Source organism: Lytechinus variegatus, chromosome 9 (assembly GCF_018143015.1).
Source record: "Lytechinus variegatus isolate NC3 chromosome 9, Lvar_3.0, whole genome shotgun sequence".
In the NCBI taxonomy this organism is placed as follows: domain Eukaryota; kingdom Metazoa; phylum Echinodermata; class Echinoidea; order Temnopleuroida; family Toxopneustidae; genus Lytechinus; species Lytechinus variegatus.
Window position 1 is genome coordinate 36,005,717 of NC_054748.1, and position 13,210 is coordinate 36,018,926.

General features: G+C 32.5%; 1 protein-coding gene across 1 annotated transcript in view; it reads right to left on the bottom strand.

The window, feature by feature from the left end:
• LOC121422123 overlaps positions 1 to 8,919 on the bottom strand; it is a 30,821-nt gene extending 21,902 nt beyond the window's left edge. Inside the window, exon 1 of the mRNA XM_041616961.1 lies at positions 8,770 to 8,919. The gene's annotated coding sequence lies outside the window, so the exon portion shown is untranslated. The remainder of the gene's footprint in view (positions 1 to 8,769) is intronic.
• Between the last annotated feature and the right edge of the window lie 4,291 nt (positions 8,920 to 13,210).

Below are 13,210 nucleotides of genomic sequence, written 5' to 3' on the forward strand. Positions count from 1 at the left end.
TAAAAATGATGATATCAATAATAATAATAATGATATCAATAATGATAATAATTAATGAAACTAATTCGGCCTTGGCTGTGATGATCTTTTAATAAACTATTCTATCTATCTATCTATCTATCTATCTATTCATCTATCTATCTATCTATCTATCTATCTAGATCTATCTTTCTTTCTTTATATATATTTATCTATCTAAGATAACATGTTGTAACATTGATTTTCTACATCTAACAAATGCAGATATAATCAAAGATGGCAATGCTAGCCCCATTAATTTGAAAGCTTCACATAATTTCTATAAGCCTCAAATAAAGGGATCAAATTGAAAGACTTAATGAAAATAATATTTGTGCAGGTTATTTGTTCCGCGAATATTTTCAACTTATTCAGTCGCTCACACAGTGTCAACCAATCACTTTCATGTTCAAAATAATAACACTCGAATAAACAATGATTTTCATTTATTTAAAGTTTCCTCAACCTTCACAAAAAAATCACCCCGCTTTAGTTTCCCCACTGTTTGAAATTCCATTCCTCGTAACATACGATCATACACAAATCTAAATTTATTTAAAAGATGTCTTTAAAAATCCCTCTTGTCCAAGTATTAATTGTTTTGCTCTCTCTATTTTACATGTTTTTGATGTCATCCTCCATTATTATAATGATCTAGATATGCCTGTGTAATATACATTGTAATTTCGTTTGAGTTTATTCTCACAAGGCCTCTGTGCTTTTCTTCTCAAGTTCTCTTTCATTCAATTAGGATATTTAATCAAAGCAATGTTTTGTTTATTTTTGAAATGATCTACTTTGTATTATTGTATGCATTTTTAATTTGTTTGCATTGCACATATGTTTTTTTAAAACTTACTTGAATTTGAATGAATAAAGAATTGAATTGAATATTGCATAGGTCAATAGTTATCGCTGATGGTTAATCAGAATTCAGCATTTATTGAAATTGGCTTTGACAAGCTTGAGCGGTGACATCTGGTGCCCCCGCCCCCCTTTAGAAAATCAAATCGCACGACTGATTATTATGTTTTAGGGGGTAACGGAATGTCGTCACGCTTATATCAAGCCATTAGAAATGTTCATTACAAGGAAGGTAGCTAAAGTTATTTTGCCGAATTAATAATCATTTTTTCGTGAGCTCAGACTGAACAAAAGCGACTACATTCTTGCCACGATTCAAAAGTTTTATTGACATGTATCACTCGAGCGCGATAATGTAATTAAATGAATAGAATATGTACTTTGATCACCATTATCATTTTGACATTAGAGGTACGGGGTATTCAAAATTATTTTCCAAAATGGAATTGAAAATGTAGCACCAATGCATAATTTAAAGGAAAGTTCAAAGAATGTTTAAGAGTTTTGTTCCAAAAGAAGCTAAATCCACTTTTGGTATTTTTCTGCAAATCAAGATTTTTTTTAATTCACCGATTTCCCTTAGTCAGTGCTGTTTTATTTTGATATTTGATAGTACTATCATCTGAATACAAAGTACAAAAAAGTATAAAAGTACAAACAAAATTAAATGGTTACATTACAAAGAACTGATGAAAATGACAGGTTTGGGACCCCAAAGAAGCACAGCTTGTAATCAGGGGCCCCTGCATATGATATTTTACTTAAACAAAGAACAACTATGAGAAAAAAATGATAAAAATTACAAGGAATTTAAAGATCACAACAGGAACATAACCCACACGCAAGCATTTGCACACTCACACAGACATTCACACCCCAAACATGTCACCCCCAGGTGCAACTAACAACTAGTCTTAAATTCATCAAGTAGATATTTATGACATAATTTCCTAAACCGAGACAGGGTACTGCTTGTTCTTATATCAGCAGGACACATATTCCATTCTTTAACACAATTTGTTCTAAATGATCTTAGAGTAATTAAATCATAATTTCAAAATTCTAGCATTCATTATCAATTCTTAAAGAAGTTGTGAAATTTTATTTTTCATGGATTTTGCTTCTTTTGGAACAAAATTGAATACTTTTAGTGAATTGCCATTCGAATCGAACCGTATAACGAGTTATTTCTTCTTAAATATGAATTTATGGAAATTATTGCTTTAGAAAGAGTATTAATGAAATTGCAGATTTTCTCGATTTGCCACTTATATTTGTTCAGTTCCTCAAAATTCTTAATTGTCATGTTTTTGGTTTTAAAATGAAGTATACTGTTAGAGGAATGCACGAATACAGGTGTTAGTTGTTTTTGATGACTCGTCGGGCAACAGCTCACGCTTTAATAGGCATACCAGTTAGCAGGTGACAAATGTCTGGGCCGGTGTCTGGGCGCTGTATGTACGTTCGTGTTGGCATAGCCAAGTTTCGACTGATTTGAATATGGTACGTAGCAATTATTTTAACTCACATTATCATCAATTTGGAGCGAACATTAGTCGATTAAGATACAGTTGAGGCCGAAAGTTTACATACACCCATGGAATTCAGTGAAATTCGTTCACTTGCCAAACATCGTTAAATTTACTATATCTTCAGAAATATAGGTACTACCATTAAGAATTTGGTATCAAATGAAAGAGCATATTAAGCTCTTCCACATGATTGGAATACCGTTGAGATCAAAGTATATTTCAGGTGGAATATTCTTAGAAGAAAAAAGGTAATATTAATGCCATTGTATTCTTTTGTTAGTTTTTAATATTTTCAAACATCGTTTCATAAAATTATATAAATATCAAATCTATGATTTGTATTACATTTCCTATCATGACATGTCACCACTGAACAAAAATGTGTAATCTGAAATGTTTGTTTTGAGAAGCAACTAGCACAAATATGAAATGTTTTTGTCAAGTTTTTATTTTTAATTCATCTAAAATATGAAGATTTTTGGGGAAAAAATTTCACCTAAATATTTTTCAGCTCCTGGTGACAAAGCAGTGTGATGAAGGGGCAAGACATACTCATTAATTTGATATCAAATTTGTCATGATAGCACAAATATTTTATAAGATACAGTAAATTCTATGACGTTTGACAAATGTCAGCTTTTCTTTGAATTTCCTGGGTGTATGTAAACTTCTGGCCTCAACTGTATATTAAAATTTTGTACAATTTTCCTCATTTTTACAACATCCCCTACTCTATACAACAACAAAGGCACATTTACACAGCACCTTTTTACTACTTTTCTCAATGATTTGGGATTAGTAGTTATTTACCGTTAAATTAATTGAGAAACTTACTTCACAATTGTCGAAATATCAGGTGATAAATTACACATTTACACAGCACCTTTTTACTACTTTTCTGATTGCTTTTTACGGATTAGAAGATATTTACCAATAAATAAATTGAGACAACTTAACTTCACAATTGTCGAAATATCGGGTGATAAATGAGGATATGACAATTGCATTGTATCATTATATTTCTGCTCTGTAACAATTACTTATGATGCTATCGTATATTCATTCAATAGAGGGATTTGTTGTTTACCAATAAAACAAACAACTTCAACGCTAGCCACCGTTTCTCCAAGGCTCATTTGTTAGCTTCAAACAAGGTGTCGATAGCCACTCCAAAGATATTTTGCCATCTTTTCTAAGGACGGTAACTTTTCGATATCTAAAATGAGCTAAATCCAAAAATATTTATAAAAATAGTAAAATTCTTTTATTTTCAGCAAACTTAGAAAATTGGTGTGAACTTGAACATGTACCTAAAAATTGGATGCATAGCTCTATTTAAGATAGAAAAAATAAACAATTTCAAATAACCGCATAGTGGATTTAGCTCCTCTTGGAACAGAACTGTTTCGGATTTAGCTCTTTTTAGGAACAAAAATCAAATTTCATTTAATTTTTGCCAACTTTTCCATTTTTTTTCCGAATGCATTTGATTCCCACGTCTAAAAATTCATATATTTATATCCACAAATCAAGTTTGGTCAAAAGTGGATTTAGCTCCTTTTGGAATCAAGCTCTTCATATATAAATACGAAAAACAAATTATTACATCTTACAAAGGAAGAGTTTAATTTGCAAAAGGGGTTAGGTCCACTTTGGACCATTCCGAAAAACATGTTTTTTATTCTCACTTATTGCAATATTCATGAGAAACTAAATTGTCATGATGCACTACCCTATCATGTGAACATAAAATTGGGAATAAAATAAATCTACCTGTCTTCATTTTTTTCTATATATCAAAAAAATATATCATTGTGGACCTAACCCCTTTTGCAAGTAAAATTAAATGAATCCAATCTCCTTTTATTAAAAATACGATTTTTCTTTGTCAGTTTCATTCACGTTTTCATTTGAAATTCAAATTGTCTTTGGAATCATCAAGTTGACTAAAAATTTAGAGGTTTAGAGACAGAACACAATAAAATTTATGAAAAATGGACCTAACCCCTTTTGACAAATGAGTTCGTTATAAGAGATTGGTTTAAAAAGGGGTTAGGTCCACTCCAAGAAAATCATTTTTTTTTAACAATTCTATCATATTGCAATATTATGCGAAACTGAATTTTTTGGTATCCTACCATGAGAACATGAAATTGGGTATAAGAGAAATCTACCTGTCTTCATATTTTTTTTAGATATTCTTTTCCAAAAAATATGTGTGGACCTAACCCCCTTTTTCGCAACTAAACTGAAATGTACCTAAATACTTTTCAAAAAAGGGTGATTTTTCTTTGCCATTTTAATTCACTTCTTAATAGGAATTTAAACTTTTCTTTGGTTTCATCTTATAGAGCTACTAAAAATCTATATATCAAGACATAAACATCAAATTTGATGAAAATGTACATAACCCCTTTTGCAAGTGAGCTCTTCAAATATTCATTATATTTTCTTTAATATGTTCAGCGCAGATATTTCCATTACGAATGAAAGTGAGCATACTTCAGATCGATTAAGTTTTAAGAATAATCAAACAATTAGCTGCATCTGCGAATAATGTTATAGATTTGTATGTTCTGCATAATATTTGAAAAAGAGTATATTTTTAGGAATCAAAATAAATTTCATGGAAACCGCAAACCAATTAAGTTGAATAACTAATTTCCCACCATAATTTCATGGAAACCGCAAACCAATGAAGTTGAATAACTAATTTCCCACCAAATAAAATTTAATTCAATGTATAAAGAACTTGTGTTGTAATAGGAATTTATAACTATTCGGGCAAATTTTACGGTGGAAATATTGATGATAATGATATAATAATAACAACAATAATAATAAATTCATTTTCTTCCATTTCATTACATTTTTCCTAAACATTAATTCATTAAAAACATAATTATGAAGAATATAAATATCTACATAATAATAACAAGGGCAATTACATCACGCACAAATCTGTTTTCATTTATGCTATCTGTTTTTTGGATTATTTATCAGGTTTGTCTTACATATTGGGTCAATGTCTATAAAGTCCCTCGTAAATCCCTCATTCCCATAATTTTTTTGTATATTATAATAATGTTTTACTTATGTATGTTATGTCCGTTTTTCATGGTTTTTGTTGAGAATGTAGATAAATTGAATTAAATTGAATTGAACTGGATTGAATATCCACCTTGTTAAGTGCTCAAGGCATTGCCTATGCATTACAAGTTAGGCTATCGATTTCGATACCCACATATTTTTAAGGAATTATATAGTTTTTGCTGGTTGTCATTGTACCCACCAATTTATTATTTTTCTTTGATACTTACAATTTGTTCCAGAAATGACTACTTGTTTTGATTTTTAGTACAAAAAATGTGATACACGGCGCCTATATCGGCGTGTTGGCTCAGTTGGTGGTGCGTCCGTCTCACAACCGGGAGGTCGGGGGTACTGACCAATAAACGTTAAAAAATGGGAGTTGCTACTACCCTGTTTGGCGCTGCACAGTGGCATCCGGGCCTACGATCAATCGGCAAAATGACTTTTTGAGTATTTCTATTTCGAACAATTTTAGGACAATTTTTTTGAAGAATCAAGCGAATTTGATGTTAATATTCGATGCTGTCATTTGCAATCGCATATCAGAACGAAAACGGTAAGCGCTTTATGAATACCCCAGTCCTCCGATTCCAAGTCGTCTACACAATTCAGATTGCCTGCACAATCTCCACTCCTAATGGAGTATTCCAGTAACAAGCAAACAATTTATTCAAGTCCTAAGTCATCCGAATTGGCATTCGCATACTATCGCATCCTACCAGGTAGACAGATTATTATTATTATTATCATTATTTTATTTGGCATTCAAAAGACAAAGAATACAAACAGATCAAAGACAAGATCAATCAAACTTGTACATGATAGAGAAAATAGGACCTGGATGAGAGTTGGAGAGGCTGCCTGGGTATGGAAAAGGCTAACTTAATAGCCAAAACCCACAGGTCTTCCTCCCCATTTGACTTGAAATCTACAAAAAAAATCGAGCTTTCCAACGGATACTAGTGATGCGGTCTATTTTAATTCCGTATTCATTTCTGTTATTACACAACGACTATACTCTATTCAATGTAAAGTCAAATTAGTGCACACATTTTGCCTATGATTATAATCGATGCAACTTATTTGTTACCATTTGCAAGTTTTGCAAAGTTTTATCATAATATAAGGTACTGTAATTGTTAATTTCTCTCGTGCAATTGCTATATGGATATAATCAACTGTATTATATATAGATATACGTTATTAAAATATCAAAATATATAATCTTTAATTTTGCCTGTTAACCTGTAAAATATTAAGGTCATTATACAGTGCGTATCAAAAAAAGTTTACACTTTGAAAAAGCCCTGGGAATAAAAAAATATACATGTTGGTAATTTTTTCACATGTTATCTTGGGTTTGGGTCTCATCTATCCAATGAAAGTAAAAGTTTTGACAGAATGTTACACTTGAGTGAGCATACGTCCCGTATATTTAACACCCATGTAAAGGGATCCCAAAAGGGGTTCTTTGCGTGCTCAAGAACCTTAAATTGTTTTGATAAAGAACCTTCTACCAGTGTGTTGGCTCAGTTCTTAGTTCATCCCTTAACCGGAAGGACGGGAGTTAAAACCCGGCCGCGTAACACCCTAAACGTTTAAAGATGTGATTTGCTGCTACCCTGGCGTCAGCGATTTTAGGGATAGAGCTTCGTTGAATTGGTGCGGCACGGATGATGCCAAGCCCACGATCAATTGGGCAAAATTGAATTTTCGGAGTTTTTCTGTTTCAGATTTCAATTTCCAGCAATAAAGTAATGGATTTTAAACCTGAGAAAGATTCCAAAATGTCCGTTTAAGGTAATTTAGAAACTTTTAGGTTACCTATGAATGTATCAAAAACGGCACAAGCATATAGTCCCTTGAAGAACTTTAATTTTTTTTTTCGAAAAGTGTACTGAAGGAGAATAAGAGCAGTCTATACTAACACGAGGTCCTTATGGTTACTAGTTATCCCAACTGTAGTATTCTTGCCTTACATAACACTTAAAGGTCAAGTCCACCCCAGAAAAATGTTGAATTAATAGAGAAAAATCAGACAACACAATGCTGAAGATTTCATCAAAATCGGATGTAAAATAAGAAAGTTATGACATTTCAAAGTTTCGCTTATTTCTAACAAAATAGTTATATGAACGAGCCAGTTACATCCAAATGAGAGAGTTGATGATGTCACTCACTCACTATTTCTTTTGTTTTTTATTGTTTGAATTATACAATATTTCAATTTTTACGAATTTGACGATTAGGACCTCCTTGCCTGAAGCACAAATTGTTAAAATAATGGAATTCCACGTGTTCAGGGAGGAATGAAACTTCATTTCACATGACAATGACGAGAAAATCAAAATATTTCATATTTCAAACAATAAAAAAAAATAGTGAGTGAATGACATCATCGACTCTCTTATTTGGATGTAGCTGGCTCGTTCATATAACTGTTTTTGTGAAATGAAGCGAAAATTTTGAAATGTCATAACTTTCTTATTTTACATCCGATTTTGATTAAATTTTCAGTGTTATGCTTGTTGAATTTTTCTCTATTTATTCAAATCAAGTTTTTGTTGGGGTGGACTTATCCTTTAAATATATGCTCAATCGAGGGAAGGATGGAAATACGGATACACTGAGTCCAAAATTTTCCAAGGATTAACCAGATGGAAAACGGGAGAGCGCAAAAATTCAGGAAAGACGCAGTTTTGAGGCCAAAAATCTGGAATGACGAATATGAAAATCAATGTAAAATCAAATAAAAATAGATAGGAATTTATTCCTTTCAATTATTCCACCCGATTCTGACCTGTAAAGGGTGAGGGACTAAAGCCAAAGGGACAATATCAAATTCCTTTGAAGCGCATAAGGAAGTTATAACATAATGTGATATGCTGTATACAAGAACTGCTTTATTATTAAAAAAAATACAAGCTCAACTGTAAATGGGGAAGTCTTAAAAAAAGCCATAATTACAAATCCACTTATAAAATATATTTGAAATGTTTTTCCAAGCTTTATCTGCATGTAAATTCGTTTTTCTATACTTGGAACCTTTAAAAGTTCCTAAAACGTTCTAAATTACCTTAAAAATCCACTTTGGAACCTCTTCATTCTTCATCATAAGGTTCTTGAGCACATATAAGGAACCTTACTGGGGGGCTTTTCTTTCGAGGGTTCAAAATACGTAAATAATGACTTCAATTCCCACCTTTTATTCTCAGAGTGCATACAAAGAATTAATCTTTTGGAATAAAATAAAAGTACTTACCGATAGCTGTGCATATAAATTCATTTTTTCCAGCCGAGATTTCTATGGCACAGATGCCCTCTGGAATCCCGATTCGAAAACGCTGTGCTCAGCACGGCGACCTCGTCCCTTCTGAAATGCGAATATCCTTCACCTCAACTCCGAAAATATGGTTCTAAAGAATGAGGAGAAAATGGCTCTCGACGAGCATTTTTTGTCGAAATATTAACGTGTGGCGTAAAGCTATTGTCGCATGTCACGATTGAACGACCAGAAAGACATAGACATCTTGCATTCAGCCCAACAACAATGGATATCAAATTGAACTGAAAAAAATGAATGCAATATTTTTCATAGATGAAATTTATTATTTAGCAGTAAAAGAGCATTTTGCAAGGATGGATGAACAGAGGAATTCTTCGACAACAACTGAGGGGAAATAACACAGGCAACTCAGCAAATCACTGAAAATATCTTATTATTCTTGATATTAAAGTTCACTGCCACCGACTGGATCATAACCAATAAAGAATTATTTGACCTGTGACGAAGATAGTTCAGAAAGAAAAAATGGGCATATCCTTTTATCATTTATATTTTTTTATGTCGAGGGACAATGGAACACACAAATTGGCGTTTTTTCTGCTCTGATAAGATCGGTGTAATTATGCTGTATTATCGCATGAATCTTACACTCTTAAAGGGGAGTAAACTATGTGTAGTCTAACATTGACTGTTTGTTATAAATAAAGTCTTAAAATATACCTTTTCAGATATCAACTAATACTAGAGAATGAATTGACATATAGTATTTGTATAGAAAAAACTAAAATGTTTAGACAGCAAAAGTAATTTGCTTTGCTACTTGGTAACATATTATTGCGATATAAATGTATCGAGTAGTTAATTACATGAGCATGTCATTCAAGTGGGTCTATATTACAAGACTTTACTGGCATTATGGGTCGGGAAACTGGCCAGGTAGGAGTAGTTGAGGACTAGAGATGGCGCTATTGGTTCGTATTTGCCTAAAAATGTTGGGCAAATTACTGTCCACACAACAATTGGTTAAAAAAAATTATCCAACTCTGTAGTTTTCAACCAATACTGTGTAGTTCACCCAAAGCACACATTATTATTATTATTTTTTTTTACCCAGAATTGGATAAAGTATTTACCAATTGTGTGGAAAGTATGTTGCCCAACATTTTTAAGAGTATACGGACTCTTGATAACACGGGCGTATAAATCCCGGGGGATGGGGAAATATATTACCCGCTTTTCAGAGGGGGAGGGGAATGGCATGTCCAATACCCCACTCCAACTTTTCAAGACAGAAACTATATTTTTTATCATCAAATTATTACCACATCTTTAAATGCAGCTAAAGTGCTTAAATTTGCCCAATTTTGAATTCTAAGCATGCACAATTTCTTGCACGGTCGCTCTGCACCCGCGCTCAATCTAATCTTACAAGACATTGGTCATGACAATTCAACATACGTTAAGCATATTTAGTGCAAACATTGTATCCCCTGTATCATAAGAGTTTGGTTAAAAAACGTCCAATGTGAACTGTAAGATACCAATGTCTTTTAAAGGATAAGCCCATTCCAACAAAAAGATGAATTGAATAAAAAGAGAAAAATCCAACAAGTACAACACTGAAGATTTCATCAAAATCGGGTGTAAAATAAAAAAAAGTTATGGCATTTTAACGTTTCGCTTAATTTCACAAAACAGTTATGTGCACATGCTGGTCGGTATGCAAATGAGGAGACTGATGTCATCATCCACTCACTATTTATATTTTATTATATGAAATATGAAATATTCTATTTTCTCCTCATTGTCAAGTGAAACGGTAAATTCATCCCTGAACATGTGGGTTGGTTTTGTTGTATACTATATGGTTCAGCAAAGTTGGTCTTTATTGTCAAATCTGTAAAAAATGAAATACCGTATAATTCAAACAAAAACAAATGAAATGGTGAGTGAGGGACATCATATCCCAATATAATTTTAATAATTATTCAATATCTTTCTTTTACTGCAATATTCTTTTAATGTGCATAGATTTAATCTAATTTGTTTAGATTGTGACCTATAATAATTTTATAAAGCACCCTGAATAATGATTCTTTTTTTCATTCTCAGGTCACCTTTGACCAGTGAGAAAATGAGTCTTCGGCATTGAACAAAATGTGATCTGTTAAAACTTATATGCTCTTAATATTTTTTTAAAATATACCGTTCTTCTGTTTATTTTATTGATAGTTTACATTTTTCATCCTCTGTAATTATATACACATCATTTTAAGTGACTGAAACAACTTCTTAATAAGGCTCGCCCACTCCGCTCACTCGTTGCATTTTACCCATAATTACACACCCTTTAATTGACGATTTGGGCCATCATTCTGTTTTCCAACTATTGAAAATTTGCTTGCTCGCTCACATATTGATATTAACTGCGATTCATTATAAAACTCAATCGTTAAAAATCGTCATAGGCATTTAAATGGTAGTATAGGTTTTCCCGTCCAATTTCATCAGAGTTGCATTTCAATCAATGACAGGACGTTCAAATTCGAAAGATTTCTGTCCACCCTCTGCACACATGGTTCATTTTCATTCATTTAGTATTCAATTCCGTTCTATATCATTCCTTTGAATTTTGTAGAAATTCAATTTAGAGAGAAGTTCGTTCAAATTAATGGCCCTAAGGTGTCATTTAATTTCACGACGACGAACTGATCGTTTAATTTCGCCTAAAACACCATTTTCAATTTCATTTATCGGCACACATATTTGCACTTTAAACTTCCAAATTCAGATATCATGTTTCTGTATTCATTTTTTTTTCAAACTTTACCCTATATTTCTATTTTTTGCGGATCTTTTCAGTTAGAATCATTTTATTCCATTATGTTTGATAAAGACGTAATTCATGCAACACTTATAGGATATGGTTGTAAACGCTTATTCTTTTAGTGATTGATGAGTGGGTGCAGGGGCGGATCGAGGATTTCCCAAAAGGGGGCACATTTTCCGGAGGAATTCGACGAGTAAAAAAAGATTTTTAACCAAAGAATAAGGGTATTCCGTCCACGAAAAAAAATTAATTGTGCCTCTAAAGGGGGGGGGGGCACGAGTCGGCTGTGCCCTCCCCTGGATCCGCCATTGAGTGGGTCGATGACCTAGTATGCCAATGGTAGGTATTTTTCTTCATCATCTTGTTCTTTTTTATTTTACATAATTGTATATAATTTAAATCGTTTTGGGGAAGGGATGGGTATCATGGTATTGACCACAGTCTATAGTTATGAAAGTGGAACAAAAACGAGTTGTTGTCCCAATGATGGTCTGTCAGATGTAAAATTCAATAAAATTTTTAACATCCAATTTAGGAGTAAAACCCATTTCCATAATTATTCAAAAGAAGTATAAAAAAACAACAACAGCAACGAAAAACACTGTCTATATCATGTAAGTGATTGCATATTAATGATTTTGAATTCCTAAACGTTCGCAAGGAAGGTACCGGTGCGAATTTGAAAACACTACTCAGCTATTTTAATTTGATCGTTCTTTATAAATGTTTAAATGAAATAACTATGAAATCGCGTGCCAGTAGAATTAAATTAAATCAAGTATTTTGGCTATTTAAATGCTGATCTCATAGGTCATTCAAATTAATTGTAAATTGAATTATTACATCATTAAATCGGTTGAAATTTTGACGAAATTGGACGGGAAAACCTATAGCTTTATGAACATGATATACCCCAGTATACAAAGCCCTTGGTTTGAGATGACCTTAAAATTTGAAATTTCCAGGTCAACATATTGCTATCACCCCCCCCCCCACTGCCCGGACCGGATTTACGCCAGTGCTCGATAACGTATTCCTTTTCCATCGTCTCTAACCTTTTTGGAGCTTTCCCTTCATGACAGAGAATTCAGTGACGAAAATTAGGATTGTAGTTAAAGGACAAGTCAACCCCAACAAAAAGTTTATTTGAATTAAAAGAAAAATTCAACAACCATAAAACCGAAAATTTCATCAAAGTCGGATGTTAAATAAGAAAGATATGACATTTTTAACTTTCGCTTAATTTCACAAAACAATTACATGTATATGCACATCCCTGTCGGTATGCAAATGAGGGAAGTGATGACATCACTCACTATTTTTTTGCATTTTATTATATGAAATATTTTCATTTTCTTCTCATTTTCCTGTGAAACAAAGTTTTATTTTGCAACTAAACACGTTGAATTACCATTGTTTAACATTTTATGGTTCAGTAAAGTGGGTCCTTATTGTCAAAATTGTAAAATTTGAATTTTGTATAATTCAAACAATAAAACACAGAACAAAGAGTGAGTGAGGGACATCATCGATTCTCTCGTTTGCATATGGTTAATCTGTGCATATACCTACATGTATTTTGTGAAA